Genomic DNA, 21,714 nt, shown 5'->3' with positions numbered 1-21,714 from the left:
AGTGTGTATGTGTCTGTGGAGTTAGTGTATGTAACTACAGAAGGGATCCATCTGGGCCATTGTGGCAATGACCACACTGAAGGTTGATATCCAGTATCCCTTTTCTCTCCCACAAGATGAAACACAAGCATCAGTTACAAAAACAGCACTCAGGGTCAGTTGTCAAACTTAACAGCAGGTAATTAAAAGTGATAGCAAAGCGTCCCTTTGGGTTTGAGGATAGGCAATGTATGTATCCCACCAACAGCAATTAGTCAGCCAATTACCACGGGACCTAATTATAACTGCTGACCATAGGAAGGCTTTGGGAGGGACAATAATGGGCTCTTATGGTAGCCTGTTTTTATCTAAGTGATCAATGATTAGCATGATCACTAGGAAAGGTCAGCACCTCACATGAAAGCTTGGTTTCCTAACTGACATTTCTTCTTTGCAGCGGTAATTGGAACAAAAGAAGCAAAGTTCTTTTTTTCCATTTGTAAAAGTACGTATTAGAATGCCATTTTAGAGGCTACATTGCAGGCTATGAATTTAAAGGCTAGACATTGCTAAAGACCTAGTCATATTTTCATGGCTCAATGTTTCTAAAATGAACAACAGACTTACATATTTGTATGACCATATTTGTATTTTGATTTGACCAGAAGTTTTTTTTTCTTCTTTAGAATGTAACTAATGGGGCTTTAGTGGCACAAGTTTTAGTGCAATAGTTACGACATTGCATTCGTTGGAAATTGGTTGTGCTTTATTTTAGCTTATTCAATTGAATCCAGGGCAGCAGTCTTCCAATATCTGTGTGTGTGTGTGTGTGTGTGTGTGTGTGTGTGTGTGTGTGTGTGTGTGTGTGTGTGGATGTGTGTGTGTGTGGGTGTGTGTGTGTGTGTGTGTGTGTGTGAGTGTGAGCTGCATGTTGCTGCTCTCAGAGCAGAGGACTCATGCAGAAGCTCCTCTAATCAAGTTAGCTGTGATAAAAGGAGTGGCAGCTGGCTTTCCAGGAATATATTCTCCTACTCAGCATGCACTCCTGCTAGTGGATTTCACACATACACACACATTAATTCACACATATACTTACAGATAAGCACGCACATACACACACACAGACACAAATACACCCAGCGTGACCTACCTCTCTGTTTCCTGGGTTTTAAAAATGCATGTGTAGTGCTGTGGGTCTGTGGACAGTAATGCAAAATGCATGTACACTTACTGAGACAAGCTTATTAACACATTCATGTGTACATTCATACACCATCTTATATCTCTCTTTGCTCTGTTACACCCACACAACAACACTTCCCACAGGTTCTTATAAGCCACTCCTTTTGTATATTTGTGTCTGTGTTGTTTATCTGCTGGCAGCCCTGTGTGACATTTAGGTAAGTCAGTAGGTGAATGACGCCTTTAGTGTCTGGCCATCTTGTTTGGTCAATTATGGATACACGAACCTAAAGGCCCCCTTAGCCTGTTTAGCTACATTAATGAACTCAATGACCTATGTCAAACAGGGAAGTTGTGTTCACTGGTTCTGAAGATGTTAAGGCAGGGGGTTTTAGATACAGTTGTCTATTGACTATTAACTATTATGGCAACAGGTGATAGTTTGGTCTTACTTGAGGTCTCATTCTGTTGTGTTATGATCTCAGGAACTTTGAATATTTTGCATAAAAGTCTTAAAAGGATTTCTCATGTTAACTATGACATATCACCTAAACAAATGATCTTTTAATACAGTAGAGAAGAAAAAACTAATATCAGAATCTATACATGTTTCAGATATCTAAGGTAAATGCAAATTGATTATGTACATAAATATCCTGTCTGAAATTTTGGCTGTACTGCTTGTACTGCAATTTACCCAGTCCTCTCTTGATAATGAGACCCTGTGTCTCAATGGGATTATCAAATAAATGATAGAACACACATACACAAGCTTCTCCCATATTATATTATGCATTCAGTAAACTGACTAAACATCTTTCAAATATATTTTCAATTATATTAATAACATCTTCAAGAAAAATGTGTTTGACTGTAAAATTCAGCATGTTTTGTCCCACTGAGGACACAGACAATGATGTAAAACACTAAAAGGGTACATCGTACCTGTCCTGTATGTGTTCCTCATATACTGAATCAAATACTTTAGGCTTGTTGGAGATGACTGCCGGCTCGCCTCGACAACAGGCGAGAGTAGCTGATGCAGTCGGGGGAGGAGTCATTAAGTCGGACGCTTCTTTGTTGACAAGTTTGCTGCTCGCCTCGTCAAGCATCTATAATACCAACACCTCACTGTAAATTTAAGTGAATAAAGTCTTTGTTTGTTGTTGTTGTTGTTGTTGTTGTTATTATTATTATTATTATTATTAATATCATTATTATTTTAATTGGATTTAATATTAAGTTCTCATTATACTTTATTCAGGGCTTTTGATAGTTATTTCGATATAAACGTCATTGTATTTATGTTTATGAAGACAACGTTCATGTGGAATGAGTAAAGCATTACAATGTGAATGACAGTACTTTGATAAAAAACGTTTGGTGTCTGTCTGACACTTCATTAAGTTTAATGAATAATGATGAATAAGACAGAAGTCTCATCACTTCCTTGTGGGGGTGTCAAGGCTTTTTTCAGCCAATAGACGCTTCATTCAAACCAGAGCAAGTCGTTTCGCATCATGCATGGAGTTGTGCAGTCGGTGGAGAGCAACTGTGGCGCCTGGCCCTGAAAACTGCAGCCGCCCCGCTCCCGCGGGACTTCAAAGCCTGGCGCAGTTGGGTTTTCAGAGCAAGTCGGACAACAATCTAACCATCATGCAATATGCATGGCGAGGCGGCGATCGATTCTGCGCAGGTCTCGCTCATCTCTAACACGCCTAATATCAGCGGCTGTACTGCTGTATATCGCCCCCTATTGAATCCTCCTTGGCATAAATGTTCTGGATATATGTATATTTCTTTCACTGAATGTCGTTCATAGGTTTCATTTAAGCCAACTCTGTCTGAGTACAGTATGTGATTACTTTACACAGAGCACAGTGAGATCTGTCTGTGCATGTCTTTGCATGTGCTGTATGTTTGTAAAATACCACGTGATTGCATTTGTTTAAAGTTAAACATGACATGTCAATGCTATGTAAGCACCATCTGCAAATGTGAAAAGTGTGTGTTTATGCTAGTGTGTGTTTGCTTCACACCAACCCTAAAGCATCTTAAAGTTGTAGTATTTTGTGGCCAACCCTGACATTCTGTTTTTGTAATTTTGCATGTGTCTGAATGTGTACTGTGCATGTTGTGCTGATCCTAAAATGACCAAAACATTTGGTCATAGGTTTTGCATTTTTTGTGTTCTTTTTTTTGTAGCACAAATGTATGTATAGTATGCAACAAGTAGCGTTCCAAATCCCATAATTATTCTTTTTACTGCATGCAATATGTATACAATTTGGATGTACTACTTTGTCGTAACTTTGCACCTTGAACTTTGACCCTGCATTCTGCTCATGCATCCAAATCAGTCTGTAGCGCAAAATCTGGTCAAAAAAATTTTGTCTAGTCATCTGTCTGTGCACTCTTGGTGGCTCAGTTTATATGACACATTCCTTCGTCTTTTCTAGTCTTTGCAACCACTCACAGCTGCTTTTACACTACATGTCACATTCACCCATTCACACACTGATGGCAGAGGCTGCTACGTAAAGTGCCCAACTGTCAATCAGATATCACGTTCATACCCGTTGGCTATGCCACCGGGAGCAATTTGGGGTTCAGTGTCTTGCCCAAGGACACTTTGACATGAATCTCAGACCTTCCGACTGAAAGACGACCGACTCCACCACTGAGCCACTGCCGCCCCACAAAAACACTGATTGATTTTGACAATTGAGAAAAAATAATCTCTGTAATCAATTACTCAGATATTACTATTCAGAGGAACAAGAAACAGGGACAAAAGGATAATGTCGACACTTCACGGTGAATGCACAGCCTTCACTCATGGAAATCTACAAGTCACATAAGAGCATGTACAAATAAAAAGCTACACCATGTAGTCTCACATCTGATCTATAGGATCCCTCTCTTCTCGCTCTTGTCTTATTCCTTCTCTCTTCCTCCCTTTGCTGGCCTCTCACAAACAAAGGCAGGAGGAGACAGAGGTGGAGGAGGAGGGAGGGGAAAGACAGGCACAAAAGGCTGGGAGCTGTGGGCTCGCCCTGGGAGGGAGAGGGAGGGTGAGGGTGTAGATGGGGGGTAACAGGGGGTCAAAGGGGGGCCACTGGGTGTAGAGGACTGGGGGTGGGGAGAAACCTGAGAGTCAGAAAGCCAGAACAGGAGCTGGGGTAAAAAGATGGTAGAAAGGGAGGGTCTGCGGGTGAGAGAGAAAAGCTTGTAGCTTCAGCAATTTTTTTGGTTTCTACTTTGAAATAAGGCAGGCGGTGGATTTGTTCAAGAAAGGAATTTGGTATAAGAAATGCACATTTACTATGTGACATTGTGACATACACTAGACATAGCTTTTTTAAGCAGATAGTGTTCATGTCTTGTACCCTATTTTGCACAGTTCAGTTTCTCACTCAAAGCAGCAACAATAGCTGCAACTAAATTTTCTTCCTATTACACAACATGTACACTGAAGATGGCGTTACATTTACAGTGTGATTCCTGTCGGAAAAAAAAATCCAGGCTGACAAATGTGTATGCACTTTCTGAAGCTTTGTAGCAACTTTCTTAACTAAAGCAAATCTCTAGACATAGTTTACACAGTTTGGGCAGGGTACACTTTGGACTGATTGCCAGTCAATCACAGGGCTGACACACAAGCCCTTTTTACACTGTGGTTATACCACAGCGCCATAACGAAGCACTGCCGTCATTCAGCCTTTGCCATTTTACGTTGGACCAAGCCACCCCAGTATGTTTACATAGCATTCCGGCATTGCAGAAGCAAAACGTGCGCCAGCTGTTAACAAACAGCGCTTGCTTCAAATACACACACATGGTGCTGTTCCGCCCTGCCGGCTCTGCAGTACATTTTGCCTCTGTTACGCCTCTGTTGCTACCTTCGATGCCAGCTTAGAGGCCGAACAACTTCGCCCCACCATTCCACCTCCACGTTTTACATAGAGCCGGGGCGGTTGTGGCTCAGTGGTAGAGTCGGTCGTTTTTTCAATCGGAAGGTCGGAGGTTCGATCCCCAGCTCCCTCGGGCTACATGTCGAAGTGTCCTTGGGCAAGACACTGAACCCCAAATTGCTCCCGTTGGCGAATGTGATATCTGATTGACAGTTGGGCACTTTACGTAGCAGCCTCTGCCATCAGTGTGTGAATGGGTGAATGTGATATGTAGTGTAAAAGCAGCTTTGAGTGGTCGCAAAGACTAGAAAAGCGCTATATAAGTACAGTCCATTTACCATACAGTCCATTTAACAGATAATAAGAATAAGCATAATAATAAGCGTAATAATCCCGCCTTGAATTGGCAGTGTAAAAGGGGCTACAGAGACTGACGACCTTTCACGCTCACACTTAGGGGCAATTTAGAGTCACCAATGAACCTAATGAGGATGTTTTTGGACTGTGGGAGGAAGTCGGAGTACCCGGAGAGAATGCACACATGCACGGGGAGAACATGTTAACTCTAAACAGAAAGGCCGACTTCGCCGTACCAGGATTCGTGCTAGTAACCTTCTAGCTGTGAGACGACAGCACTTAACCACTGCACCACTGTGCAGCCCTATGACTGAAGTAATTAAGTTTCTGTCTCAAATTTAAAAAGAGATCCAACATTAATGCTGTGCTTGATTTTTCTTCATCTTTCACTTGTGGGAAAATAAAATAGTAATAAATAAATACTAGTGCCAATCAGACACAATAGATGTCAGAGTATATACACTGCAGGAATATTAAAAGACACACTGGTGGATATGGCAGCACACACCTTACAAAAACATGTACACAAATATAGCATACAATTAGAGGCCAGTGACAGCAGTGTAACGCAGGCTATGAGCACATTAAAAGCAGAGCAGGCATGTTGGGCATCTTCCTCTTTGCAATCTCCGTCTTCCCTACACATACAAACAAACTCTCACATGAGAGCCAGCACGCACACACATAAACCCAATGCCCTCTTTTGTCAGCAAAGTTATATAATCAGAGAGCTTTCTTTCTGCACACCTCTCTCTTTCCTCATATCTTTCCATTCCTCTTATCTTCAGCTCTAACTCTGTCCCTTTTCACTGCTCTTATTCAGTGCCAGTTTCCTTTACATGGACTCAGCATTCTTGAATGGGATTTCTTTTCTCTGCCAGCTGTTGTTTAAACACATTAGAATCCATTTGATTGCATAAATGTGACAAGCTTCAATAGGGAGAATGTGGTAATACACCCTCACAGATCTCTAAGAGGTGGATGATATCAGCTCCACCTCTCCTCCCTCCCTATGACACTCTTCCCTCAATGACACCACTGATGATGACAGAGGAGGAGGGCGGTGAAGAGGAGTCTTTCCCCCGCCTTCTACTTCCTGTCCTCCTCCTCACCCATTGCTTCCTGCACTCCTCCCCCCGGGAATCCTGAGTCAGCTCACTCCACCTCTCTTCCTGAATATCTTTCTACATCCTCCTTTAAAAGTGTTCTCATTTAAACTAAAATCATTTTTCATTCTTTTATCCCATGCCCTTCATTCTCAAGGTCTGGGTAGGTTGTGGAAATTTGGTTAGGTATTGGGCAGCAGATAAAGTAAGACAGAGTGATCAAGACAAGAAGGGAATTACTGTTATTTTTTGGCCCTTTATGCCTTTATTTATAGAGAGGACAGTGGATAGTATAGAGACAAGGGCAAGCAGCAAAGGGCAGAGGGTGGTAGTCGACTCAGGGGACCGTGGCCTCTGAACATTGGCCACTGATTTAAGCACTGAGCTAAACCAGCACCCGGGAATTTACTGTGATAACTGAAGTATGCACACTTCTTTATTACTGCTGTGATAGATCGAAGTTAGCATTAAATGAGCGTGATTTTTCATGTGGGTTAAACACCATTGAATGTCCTGAAAGCATAAATTATTTCCTGTGCTCTTCCACAGGGTGTGTGGCACCTGTGGATGGCACATGCATTTGAGCATTTAGAAGGAAGAATAGGAGGAGTTGAAAATTTTGACAAAGTAGATGGAAAAAGCAATCCCAGATTGTAATTTCCGGTCAAACTCCCTGCACTGATCATGCTCACCTTGCTTTTATGAAAGAGGGCATCATGGAAACAGGACAGTGGGTGAATGTAACATGTAGATTAGAAAGTCCAACATGTCATACTGAGTTAATAATAATAATAATAATAATAAACTTTATTTGTATGGCACCTTTCAAAACAGAGTTACAAAGATTTAACCCACCCGAACTAAATCTGTGCCACAATGTACAGCCCAGTGCTGAAACACCAAGTTAATGTCTTTAATTAGCTAAAACACAGGATATTATCAATTTAGACGTTCATTTTAGCATAATTGTCATAGTAAAAAAGTACATCAACAAACTCAATATAAAGATCCCACTAAGTGTCGAAAAGTTTAATACTTTGATATTAACAACAATTTGATTGACTCATAAGGTAGGGCCATCATTAAAACTAACACAGATAAAACCATGCCTTGTATAGCTCAGCTTTAACCTCAACAGTTTATCTAGGCAAATTACTGTGTTGGGATCCCACAGTTTTCCCAATCACCCCTCTGATGCTTCCTGTCTTTTTGAATGTCGCCATGCAGTCTTCTCAAAGGCTCAGTTTTTCTGTTTTGATGCTTCTAAAATCTTAGTTTTGGTTGTCTACCCTGAGGTTAGTGCATCTTGCCACAATAGCTATGGCCTGTTATCATTATGGCTCTGGCAGTGCCACAGCTTATCTCCTCTTTCCCTCTCCTTGTGTTCCCAGTGCTCCCCTGTCTGTCCCTCGTTGTCTCTGTGTCTGGTTGTGTGTGTACCTGGCAGGGGCGTGGCTTCCTCACTTCCCTGACTCCCAGCTCTGCTTCTATTGCACACCTCCTCTCAATCAGCTCATCACTCCTCCCAGTCAGCACACCTTTCTCTCATCAATTCATCAAGCCTGCAGTATTTCAACCCTTCTCTTCAGTCACTCATCACCAGATTGTCGTTCAACCAACAGTGGCTCTCGGCCAAATCATTGATCCATCCATTATCTATACCGCTTATCCTGTTCAGGGTCGCGGGGGGCTGGAGCCTATCCCAGCTGCCATTGGGCGAATGGCAGGGTACACCCTGGACTGGTCGCCAGTCAATCACAGGGCCGACACACAGAGACAGACAACCTTTCGCACTCACACCCCCACCCACACCTATGGGAGTCACCAATTAACCTTACAAGCATGTCTTTGGACTGTGGGAGGAAGCCGGAGACCCCGGACGGAACCCACGCATGCACGAGGAGAACATGCAAACGGCGCACAGAAAGGCCCACCTTGCCCAAACCGGGGTTTGAACCGGTGACCTTCTTAGCTGTGAGGCAACAGCGCTAACCATCATTAATCGTTTTCTCTCTGATGTGAATGGGACTTAAATGCCCTCTGTCTCTGCTGGCATTTCTAGGGCCAGAAAAAAAATGCAATTATTTCAAAACTGTTTTGAATTGAAATGTTGCCTTTATAAAATTAAATTAATCAGCTAATAAGTAATGTGTCAAATCAGAGAAATATATTGAAAATCATTCATTTATTTCAAGGCTTTTCATGCAACACCCCCCCGCTTTTGTTTTTCTTTTAAATAAAGTAGTATGTTCTACTTCTACTGCTCTGCACAGCAAGATTGTGCAGTTGAACATATGCCACTCGTCTGCCATGTCTTTAACTACAACCCTGTCAAAATAGATTGTCTGACAAAACTGGTCCCAGGTGCAGCATATGGAATTACTTCACTAACAACCAGCCATGAAACATGAAAATCCAGGTGAAGAGAATGCTGCCAAGCTGTGCGAGTATGGTATGGTGACATCATTGCAGCTTTGGATTTATTATTAGTACCAAAGTAGATTTTATGTATCCTAACACTAGAGTGAATGCAACAAATTAAGTTGTGAGATGGATTGGATTCAAACCTATAAAATTTAAGGTACATAATATGCAACATCTCTCTTTAACACCAACTGAACTAACCCTGTGGAACATAACTATCATTTATCTCTGTTGCAGAGTGTATAAGTGCTGTTATGATTGTTGATGAAATACACTATGACACACAACCCAAAGGGAAGGTTACACAAGAGAGACAGTGTGCACACATGTGCTGTGTGACTGGCCCATCGTACAGGTTACAGTTTATAAAGGAAATATAAAGCTAAAGTAATTCTGTCATTCAAACAGCCATTGTAACAGATAAATCACTATTACTTTTTTATTAGAACAAAAATGTCAGAGGACTATAAATATGAAACTATTAATTATGGTAGAATTTTATAACCATTAATGACATCCTACTAAAATTGTCGAGAATTTGTAACCCGAGTGAATACTTCATGTCAGTAAGTATAAATTCAAATGGGCATGTTCAAAAATACAAATTGTATTGTTACATCCCATCTATTCTTTCCAACTAGCATTGTGTGTACAATATACTGTGTATGCCTGTGCATTTATGTGTGGGGGGGGGGGGGGGGGGGGGACAAACATATCTACTGGACAGACAAAACAGGAATGACAGACATCCTAACCTAACTAAACAGGACAGTCACTCACATCCCCATGCCTGTCTTTCAGGCAGGTCAAAGGTAAAAAAAAAAAAAATCTTACCTGGGCAGGTGGGTGCTAGTAGATGGCTCCCCTGCACAAAAACAAGAATGTAAACAGTGGGTCTGATATTGATCAGTCCAATTAGTCAGTTTTGGGAAATTATTTTCCATGTTAGTGAATTGTGATGTTCACTATGTGCTAAAATATGCTGCATTCCAAACATTAATTGTATTTCTTTGTTAAGTTAAATGGTCAAGTGTATTGTCTTGATTAGAATACATAAATGTATTAATTCTTTGGGTCATGGAGAAAATGCAACACACTGTGAAATTCTATTGGTACAGAACCATGTCCTTTTTCCTCACTTATTAAAAAAACAAACATGTCAAGCATTGACTGTGACAGCTGGGTATGAACACAACTCTTAAAAAAATGATCATGCATTACAACATTAGTTGGCTATGTCCATCTTACCACCACTAAGGAATAACATCCGTGTTGTCCTTGCTAGACTGGGCAGTCCATCTTGACATGAATTTAGTCAGGTGGTGGTGGTTCTTCAAACATAGCACAACAGTGCTTAGCCATGTTCCTCATTCCTTCACTGTAAACAGAAAAAATATTAACTGATTAGGAATAAAAACAGCAGATTAATTATTATCGTTTATAATTAAGGATTTACATGTAAAAACACTAATCAATGTGGAAAAGCACTTATCTGTCACCTTGAACCAACATTGAATTTTGTGTTTTCACTCTCTGCCCAACTGGACAATTTAGTAACAATATTTAATATGACATTTACAACATTGCACTGTGAGAAATTAGAAGCTGTTCACAAAGGACACACGCCAGGCTCGGACTGTGAATGTGTCGCCACCTATAGGAGAATACACACAATTGCACTTCAGCAATTTGTATAGTTGATATAACTTTGTAAACTTGTACAATCAGAGAGGTAGTGGATACACTAAATACATTTTTAGTGTATCCTCTACATTAAATACTCCTTTCATGGGATAGATATTTGATATTTATCTACTAAACAGCCCTAAGCTCTTTCTGTTTGCCCTCCTCAAATTTAAGCTTATTGTAGCGTAGAGGGCAACTAACAGTGGCTCTGTGGCTCAATGGTTGGGGAAGGTTAGGGGTTCAATCCCTGACTGCTACAGTCACATATTGAAGTCTCCTTGGGCAAGACACTGAACCCCAAATTGCTCCTGGTAGGCATAGCCATCGGATATGAATGCATAGATCATTAACTTTTAGAAGTATGTCGCTTTGGACAAAAGCGCTTGCAAAATAAAATTGTAACATTGTAACATTGTATTTAAAGCTGCTAAACAATTAAGGCGTGAATAGAAAAAAAAGTACATTAGCTGTATTTGTTAGTATACGTCTTGTTTATGCAGTGAACATCAACCTTGTTTATATCAGTATGAGTTTTTAACGTAGTAATCTTATGTGTCTGCTGTTACTTGGGTGTACTTATGCACTATGTGGGCTTTATTTTTATGTGAAAGCAGTTTCTTGATGCCACAGTAGGAGAAGAGGCACGGTAATGGAACTTCCACTGTCCAGTGTCACATATTAAATGTTAATCGTTGCTGTAAATGTGTTGACACCATTTCATAATAACGTGAACAAAACAAATGTGTTGTTTAAAAAAACCCAATGGTCCCACAGGAATTATTGTTGCAATTAAATGCATGTGACGATTTGACATGTGACTGTTGCAGTCAGGGATCAAACCCCCAACCATTCTATTGAGAGACAACCAACTTTACCACTGAGCAACAGATGCCCAGATTGGGGAATGAGAGAAAATACACCTGTTATTCCTAAGGTACATCACTGTTTACAGGGAATCTTGAGGACACACCGAAGAGACAGGAAATAGGAGACTGACGGTGCAGTTTTACATATGACCTTGCTACACCTAGAAGATAAAAGCTTTAGATGACAGCAACCCATCCAGGGACTTTGCCCCTAAGTCGCGCCCCTGCCCCTTTTTGGGTGAAAGCAGTCTCTCTAATATGACTGGAGGTAAATTGAAATTCCAGGCTGTAAATTGAATGGCTTAAACTAAGAATATCATACTGTTTTATAGCTATTAGGAGCCCAAATCCAATGGCCAAATCCAAGTTATAGGTCAGCCTCCATCAACTGAATACATGACCACATCTTGTGACTGGAGATGTCATACCCTGACATACCTACATTTTTTTGTAAGTGGCTCTCGTGTAGTGCTCACTTATGAAATCATTTTCACCACAGTGCGACTTGAAAATTAAATATGTTTGTAAATGTGTCAAGAATCTGGTGACATAGGCAGAACACAGCTGGTGATGTTTTATTTAAACACAGTTATAACTGCCTAAGGGAACCCGAAGAGATACAACACAGGGTTCCACAGATTACAACCGTAATTCTCTCTGCTGTCGGCGAGAGAAGTCTTCTTTTACCATCATTTGCCCTTTGTGAAGGTAAATAAAATTATAAATGTTTTTCTTTTTTCATTGTTTGAGGTACAAAATGCAATGCAGCAGCTTTAAGGCATGGTGCTACTAGTGTTTTCTAATATACACAGTGCTTGTTTTCACCCAAGTTGGGGCATAGTTGTTCCAGCAAGTGACATTTGGTTGCTTTCATCTATGAAGGACAGCTCATCTTCTGCAGGTTCACATATACACATGTAAAGATCCTGTACTGTATACACAGTATACAGTGTGTGTGTGTGTGTGTGTGTGTGTGTGTGTATACAGTTCCGTATCATACACCTATCAATGTTTCCAAGTGACATTAAGTCAAAGTGGCCTGAATTTTCAGCCACGCAGTAATCCCTGTGCTTAATATACCTGATGTATTATCACAGCAGCATTGCTCAAATAATTTCAGATTGTTTTTAAAAAATAATGTTTGTAAAGTAGTGTAAAAACGCCATGGTTTTTCCTGTAGAAGTGTTTAAAGTGCTGGATTAGGGTTCCAAATGTTCAAAGTATGTTTTCTAAAAAGATGAAGACTTTTTTTGCACTTTGAAATAAAAAAGAGATAAAATCAATTATATTATTATTATATAAATCATCAATTAAAAATATAATAAAGACTTGAAGAAAATTGACAGTATGGGCAATCATTGAAATTTCATCATGAAATAGAAATGAGTAACATTTTCTTTTTTTCAGAATAGCTATCAACTTTGTTGGGAAGGGCATTATATCTATACTGTATGATACTGTATGATTCTACATGAGAATCTGTGCCTGGTGTGCCAACAGCCAATCTGATGTATTTTCCCCTGATGCAGTTTAAATAATTTCAGTTTTTACTGATACAAAGGAGCAATACAAGCACTCTTTAAAAAATCAATTATGAAGGTTCTCTTCTCCTCTGTTCAGATGACTGTGTCAGTGACTACAGGACAGTAACTGCTGGTTGAAAAGACTTAATTAGCCTATGCCTTTTTCTTTTTTTTTAATCATTTCTACACGTATGCCTAACCACTTCACTTTTTGTTAATCCTCATAAACCAAAACCAACACGACTGTTAATATTGTTTTTCCATTATTGTAGGTCTATACAAATTTTATATGGTAGTGTGGCTGATTTTGCTTTGCTCACACGAAGCCTTAGAGCCAATATCTTACAACCAAGACCCCTATTAGATTAGGCCTGGAATTACGCCGAATTGACTGACCTTCAAGATGCGCTACACACAAATTGCAACCCTGCTGAGGTAAAATCCTGAATCCCACAATGGTCCACAAGAATGATTCACTGTCCTGGATCGCCATCCAGTGGCAAAATGCCCGACGTGCTACAAGAACAGCAAGCAGAGGGGTGGAGACAGAGAAATCTAAGGGAAGAAAATTCAAACGCTCTTCCTGGAAATAGTAGAGAACCCGCCACAACTTCACCACATGACAATTCAGAAAGAAAATGCGACACTTCTTCCTCTAACGCTGGGATTCCAGTCGCCTTTTATTCAGTAAGGCGTTATACAACCCCAAATCCGCAAATGATCGCAGGCACACGCAACATACTGGCTTTCCGTTCATTTATAAACATGTAACCAAGATCAACATAATACGATTGCGACATCAACTCCAGACCTACCTTCCCGTAAACTATTCCTTCCTTACCGTAAAAACATGACATCACCACACCAGTTTTGGTATGAATTTTGGGAAATAGACAAAACAGCAGTCGGCAACACAGAAATATCAAACTGCTGCAGTGTTTTATCATTACTTTTACTTATTATGGGTCTTATACCTATAAAGTTGGAGTTGGATATACCATTATACTAAATTAGCAATTTTAATATGATCAAATCATCTTCGTTACCATCATTATATGGCCTTTTTGTACATACAGCATAGTGTTACTGCTATGATTAATCTTTACTTTCCTAGATAGACAAATGTTCCTGTGGACATTGATTTTCTTATAGTGGCTTGTATTTTAACTGTAATGTTGCTCGTGTCCTTATATAGCAGATGATGATGATGATACTGTAGTTGAGGTTGTTTTTAATGGAGTCTCATTGGTTCCCCTGTTACAATTAGGTAACAGGCTGTACTGGCTCACATGTCAGCGTGTATGCATGATAGTCATACTATGCGTTATGCTTACCTTCTATGTGCAATCCAAAATGTGCTGGGGAGGTGCCGTGCGGACTCTCTGTTACAAAACTGTGTTATAGTGGAAAATCTGCAAAGCAGTCCATCTCCTCTCCCAATCACGGATGACGCAGCCCCCAAAAAGCCCTCTCCCAAAAAACACAAGCCCCCATTCAAAATCCATATCGCGTATGGGTGCAAACGTCGAAACGGGGAGCACGGTGCACGCAGATAGATCGGAGTCCGGGCTGAGAAAATATGGATGTGTTCGCCCATGGGCAAGGCATGACGGAAAGACTCATCACTGATCTTGCATCTCTGCACAGTCATATCGCCTTTCTAAATGATTGCACAGCTCGCTTCCTCTACTGAAACCCATCTGGTAGAAAAATTGCAAGCTCCCCTTGCCTCCAAGGCAGCGGGGGTTGCAATGGGCACGGATTCTCTAATCATCCAAAAACACAACTGATATCCATTTCCTCGGGATGAATAGTCAACATCGCGATCAGAGCAGGCAGTCCTTAAAGAAATTGCGCAGTTTATATTCCATTGAAACGGAGACTCTTTCCCTTTGGTCCCTGTTGAAAGGCGCTTTCCCTTCCTCCTCCCCCTCCTCTCTCTTTCTCTCTCTCTTTCCTCATGCAGGTTTATTTTCGGTGGAAGAGTCTTGGACATTAACTGCCCCGCCTCCATAGTCACAGGCAAACACACTGTACATCTTGCCCAAATTCCATAATAAACTAGTCTTTCATCGAGAAAACTGGACCCCAAGTTTTCCCCAAATAACTATTAGGTTCAAGAGTCTAACTCATAGTTTGAGGTAGTTACCAAAGAGGTCAAGAGCCACTTGAGGAATCAAAAGTTGTGCCTTGGGAATGTCTGTCAATCTTGTCAGGTCGATGTTATTTCCTAACAAGACCAGTAGCTCCCACACAGAGGTTCCCTGGTGCTTGCTTGGTGTTGTCAGGGGGTTGATTTGACTGGTTATTCATTCAATATAAGACAATCTAATGTTATTAAACATTTCCCCATGCTTGTCCTTTAATGTGACAGACAACATTGTTTAAACATTGGTCTACAGATCATCAGTGAATAGTTTTAATGGTTCCTTTCAAGTTTGGATTCCTTCATCACAGATACTCAATATTTGTCCACATTTCTTCAAGACTTTGGAATTTTCAAAGCAGCTGTTTCACAGTTTTTTGAGTGTATAAGCAGATGGAAGAAGTTGGTTTCCAATGTCTCCAAGAATTAAATATTTTTGTGGACTGGGAAAATTCAAAACCTTGCCTCTAAAATATGATATCCACTGTTTGAACACAGATACAACCTCTCACAAAGTGATCAAAATTGCACCTTTTAAAGCATTGTAGTCATTAAAGTTTGGATACTATAGTCCTGCCCCGGAGTAAAAAATTCCAATTCACACGTTAGACAGGAAAGTTGATTATCATGGCAAAACAAATTCATCCAAAATGTTTCCACACCACATTTCTATTCTAGCTCATTTGGGGTGAAGCTCTTATTCATAAACCCCCACCCAAGTCTGATATTTTTGTTACAACCAGTCCTGAGAATAAGCCAATTTGAATTTGAATTCAGCATGGCGCTGTTAGTACCCCCCTTCTTCTACCACCCAACAGGGACCACCAGTGTACACACACACACACACACACACACACACACACACACACACACACACACACCAAACACACGCACACACACCAAACACACAAACACACACACTCAGACCTGGGTCTGATAAAGAGGCTCTTAAACCCTGAGGAAGTCTGTTTGGTCTTTCAGGGGGACAATCCTTACGTCTGAATACAACCTTGAACTCAGGCCCCCCTCTCTCTGGTTCCCCTCTCTCATTACTGGACCATTCTTCCTCCTAGCTCACTTTCTCTAGGGTGCTTCGCTTGTTTTTCTCTTCCTCTCTTTCAGGAGTTTGGGCTTAGTTCTTTCCAGTGGGGAAGTCCGGGCCTTCTCTCTCACAACGCTGAACGACTCCAAACGTCTTGTCTGCAAAGCTTCATTAGAATTCATTTGTTTGAATAGGTTCATTTCTCCTTCAGTCGCTTCCTCCCCTCTGTCCTCTTTTTCAGCTTCAGGGAAATGCGTATTAGCATAAATATATCCTTTACCTCACCTTGATTAACTTTATTGTTTTCATGTGTTCCTTAATGTGTGTGAGTTTCAAACAGTGTGCAAATTTCTGTGTTTCTGAGGGTGCCAAACCAGGGATTCATCCAATTTAGGTGGAGAGTGGAGAGGGTGGGGATTCATATAAGTACCTTGAGATCCAAATTAATAACAAACTGGACTGGTCTCACACTAACGCCCTCTTCAGGAAGGGAGAGAGTAGACTTTTCTTGCCGAGGAGGCTCAGATTCTTCAGTGTTTGCAACAGGCTCCTGAAGACCCTTTACCAGTTCGTAGTGGAACAGTGAACTGTTATTTGCTATGGTGTAAAAGTGAGCTCTTCAGGCTGTTCTACTGTACAACAGCGGTGGAAGCTACAGACTGTCAACAGGCTGAACACCCCACCCCCCACCCCCCACACACACACAGTCTTTGTCACACTCAAGATTAGTCTGATTTACTTATACTTGCTATATACTTGTTATATTTTCATACACTAAACTGTACTTAGTATTTATCTCAAACGTATTATACTGCACTATATTACATTATTATAACCATTACTGTTACGGTTAATATTATATTGTATATTATATTTTACCATTCTATAGTTCTCGCTGTCTCTCTCTCCATACATTGTATGTGTATATATATATGTATATGTATATGAGTATTATACTATATTTACTGTACCGTATAACACCATATTACATCTGATCTGTCTTTACCGCTGTAAAATGGACTGTACTTACATAGCGCTTTTCTAGTCTTGCGACCACTCAAAGCACTTTTACACTACATGACACATTCACCCTTTCACACTCACATTCATACACTGACGGCAGAGGCTACGTCATGCTACGGCTATGTCAATCAGTCATCACATTCACACACCATTAGGTATGCCACTGGGAACATTTTGTGTCTTGCCCAAGGACACTTCGACATGTAAGACTGAGGGAGCTAGGTGTTATATTGTTTATCGGTACAATGCGACCTAATCCGGAGACAGTATAAGAAGATGCTGCTGCATGCTAGTTAGTTCCTTTATTTTGGTTCCCCCCAGCAACCGCTACAACATCACAAAGGTTCCCCCCTATGTATTAACCTAATACTACATCCCCCTTTCTAGATAAAAGAGATGCGAAAAATAAAAAACTGTATTTTAACACTCTTCACTTTACCTAACTTGTAAGGTATATAACAGTTCTGAAGTTCAAAATTATTCAGATGAATATCAACATCAATAAGAACACTTATAACACGGCTTTAATTTCCTTTTACCATAACTCTAAACTGTAAGACATTTTAAACAAATACTTCTGTAAACCTTTATCCTATAGTAATAACAAAACAATATATTTTCAACAATAAACTGTTAAAGCTAGGAGGGATGGGGTAAGACTACCCCAACCCTCCACCTAAGTGTGGGGATTATTCTGCCCCATTCCCACTCAGTTTTAAACCCTCTGCACACACAAAGTCTCCGGAGGCTGTCTGATTCTAGCAGGAAAACGTCTCTCACACACATGAGTCTGTTGATTGGAATCCCACTGGACCTTCAGTTGTGACAGGTGAACTCATTGCGTCGGGAACTGTGTTTACAGTCTCAGGTAAGTTTGCAGGAGTTTCAGGTGCTCTAGGGGATGACGAGAGATGGAATCGGTTTCTTCTCAGACTGCCCCTGGGTGTCTCAATGATGTAAGACCTTGGTGTGCCTGTACTCCATCATATCTTTACCCCACACGTGATCACCAGGTTGCAGTTGCGGCATGTCCCGTGCTCTGTGTCTTTGATTGTAGTTCTGCTGTTGTTTTTGTCTGTATCTTCGTCTGTAGCACCACTCCTGTGCAAACTTTCTGAAAGACTCAGAAGCAAATTGTAGACCATTGTCTGAGCGTACCACTTCTGGTATTCCATGAGGTGCAAAGATGGACTTGAAGTGCTCAACAACTGCTTCTGATGTTGTGGAAGTATCTTGAGAAATAATCAACAATGACCAGGTATTGTTTGTTGTCTGTCTGAAACAAATCTGCTCCCACAGTGGACCATGGTCTTGGTGGGAAAAGTTTGTTCTCTCGCAGCTACAGGTCTCACAGGTTTCTATAATCTTTGTCAGCTCTCTGCTAAGGCCTGGCCACCACAGACTGTTTAGCTCTCTCCCTACATTTTGTTATTCCCAGATGTCCCTCATGCAGCTTGGTCAGTGTGTCTGCTCTGAGTGAAGCTGGTATCACTATTCTGCAGCCATGAAGTAGCAGACCATTTTGAACTGTGAGCTCACCTGAGAAAGGCAGGTAGGGCTGAAACACTCTTTCGATTGAGAACTTGTCTGGCCATTCATCCACACAGTACTTCTTCAACTGCTGGAGTATGGCATCGTTGTCTTGGTGTGTCTGGATTTCTCCAAGCCGCTTTTTAGCACACATCACCACACTGGCCTGCCCAAGAGATCCAACCTCTGTCCGCATAGGACAACTTGAGCATTTTATTGACAACCGCTACAACGTAGTAGTTAGTGGCTGATCCGGACAAGAATCCACCGTTTTTTTCTGAAATTAAAACTGCCACCTGAATCAGTTGATAACATCTCGTTTCACCGCAAACATCGCCTTGGCAATAAAAGCAATAGGGGGCTGAGGCCAATAATAGCTCATTTTAGAGGCAGAGAGCTGAAAGGTACACCATTTGGCATGAACGACCAGTTTCCCATCTCCAAAAGGCGTGAAAAACTGTACCCGCTCTTCAAAGAACAAGAATAATGCATCGCGGGCCAACTGTTTCAGGACAGTTAAGTTACACCCTGGCTTCTTTGAATGTGGATGATGCAGTCATGCCTACGTGAAGACAATCGCCTTCTCGTCGCCCACACTCCACAGGCTTCTTGAAGTATCGTACTTAATTACACTTTACACGCACACTGAGAAAGTGTGCTGATCTGTTTTTGCGTATGAGTCTCTCTCTTTTCTTTTTTGTTCTCTCTTTCTCTCTCTCACCCTAAAGTTTGACTTCATTATTATTATTATTATTATTGTTTTAACATCATTTGATAATAGAAATACCATTAAGAATAATATAACTCCTATCCGTCATAACCTCCCTTGAACCTACCAATGACACTGATTAACTTTATAACCTGGAATGTCCGGGGTCTTAATTCACCGGAAAAAGGCTTAAAATAATATCCCATCTTTCAAAACTCAAAGGAGACATCTGTCTATTGCAAGAAACATATCTCATCAATTCAAATCTTGATCAATTAAAACCAAATTGGGCCTACCAGATATTCACCGCTTCTTATAACTTGAAGAAAAGAGGCATTGCAGTGTTGATCAACAAAAAAATACCATATAGCAATAACTCAACCATAACACATCCAGAGGGACGACATATAATAATCAATGGATCCATTGGGGAAGTTCAGTTAACAATAGCCAATCTATACGGCCCAAATTAGGATAACCCAGCATTTTTCCATGAATTCTTTACAAAACTAATGACCTTCTCTGATACAATCATTATTATCGGAAGCGACTTCAACATAACCATTTATCCAATAGATAAAATATCAGATCAGATCAAATATCACCAAATCTACCAAACCGTGGCAATCATCTCAAACAATAGAACAATATATGTCAGACTTTGGTCTTGGTGATATCTGGAGACTTAAAAACCCGAGAAAATACATATTACTCACCCCATCACAACTTTTTCTCCCGAATAGATTATTTCCTCACTAGCAACTCCATCAAATACACAAGAAGTAAAAATCCATCCCATCATCATTTCTGACCACGCCCCAGTAAGCTTTATCTTTATTAATGAAACCACCCTTAAACCTTACACATGGCGTTTTAACACATCATTACTTGCAGATCATAACTTCAATACATACTTACATAGAGAGTGGACATCCTCCATTGAATTAAATGACACCCCAACAACCTCACCTAAACTATTCTGGGAAACAGCCAAGGCAGTGATGAAAGGAAAAATAATTTCATACTCCACAAATTAAAAAAGGGAAGAACAAAAACTAGAGAGAGAACTAGAAGGTAGAAAAACTGAACAGTATATTAGCCACAAATAGCCATTATAAATAGCCATTACACAAACCATAAAAAACTCAGAAGGAACTACGATGTACACCCCAAATGATATATCTACAACATTTAAAACTTTCTATAGTAACCTTTATAAACCAGATTGTACCCCAAATTTAACTACAATAAACACATTTTTTGATCATATAGATCTTCCCAAGCTATCAGAACATCATGCAAATAACCAGAGACATCACATCACCTGGATCAGATGGTTTTCCCACTGAATTTTACAAGCACTTCTGGACCACAATTTCGCCATTATTTGTTAAGATGACAACATATATTTACAAATCATCCAACTTTCCACCACATATGAATTCGGCACTCATCTCGGTTCTCCTCAAACCTAACAAGGATCCTACTCTCTGCTCAAGCTACCGCCCTTTATCACTCATCAACACAGACATCAAGATTATCAGTAAAGTATTAGCTATGAGACTGGAAAAAGCCATTTAATACCTTAATTCACCCCGACCAAACAGGATTCATTAAAGGTAGACACTCATCAAATATCATGGGCTGTCTATTCAACCTAATAAATATATCCACAAATCAAAAGATTAACACATCCATCCTATCATCAGACGCAGAAAAAACATTTGACTGTGTAAACTGGACCTTTTTATTTGCAACATTAGATAGGTTTGGTTTTGGACAGTCATTCATCAATTGGATTAAAATATTTTACAACTCACCAACAGCATCAGTAATCACCAATGGAATAACCTCACAACGTTTCACACTAAACCGTGGCATCAGGCAAGGATGTTCACTCTCTCCACTATTATTTGCGCTATTCACTGAGCCACTAGCAGCCACCATTCGCCAAGATTCACAAATCACTGGAATCACTGCTGCCAACACTATCCATAAGGTCAGTTTATACACAGATGATTTATTATTATATATACAAAACCCATCAACATCACTACTTGCATTGTTTAAACTCATAGAGAAATTCTCCTCCATCTCTGATTACTTTATGAATTGGTCCAAATCCACCATCCTAACACTAAATCACCACCAATGTAAGACGACAAACCCCAAATTACCCTCCAACATCCCAATTGGAAACATTCGCGATCTAGGCATTGATATTTCC

General features: G+C 40.4%; 1 protein-coding gene across 1 annotated transcript in view; it reads right to left on the bottom strand.

The window, feature by feature from the left end:
• kdm6ba (lysine (K)-specific demethylase 6B, a) overlaps window positions 1-14,451 on the bottom strand; it is a 94,719-nt gene extending 80,268 nt beyond the window's left edge. Inside the window, exons 1-3 of the mRNA XM_069671972.1 lie at window positions 14,372-14,451; window positions 10,211-10,340; window positions 9,797-9,827 (exon numbers count right to left, since the gene is read on the bottom strand). The gene's annotated coding sequence lies outside the window, so the exon portion shown is untranslated. The remainder of the gene's footprint in view (window positions 1-9,796; window positions 9,828-10,210; window positions 10,341-14,371) is intronic.
• Between the last annotated feature and the right edge of the window lie 7,263 nt (window positions 14,452-21,714).

This window comes from Semicossyphus pulcher, unplaced genomic scaffold, assembly GCF_022749685.1.
Source record: "Semicossyphus pulcher isolate SPU_LCO1_2020_fin unplaced genomic scaffold, fSemPul1.0.p SCAF_21, whole genome shotgun sequence".
Classification (NCBI taxonomy): domain Eukaryota; kingdom Metazoa; phylum Chordata; class Actinopteri; order Labriformes; family Labridae; genus Semicossyphus; species Semicossyphus pulcher.
This window is presented reverse-complemented; position numbering and strand designations above follow the sequence as displayed.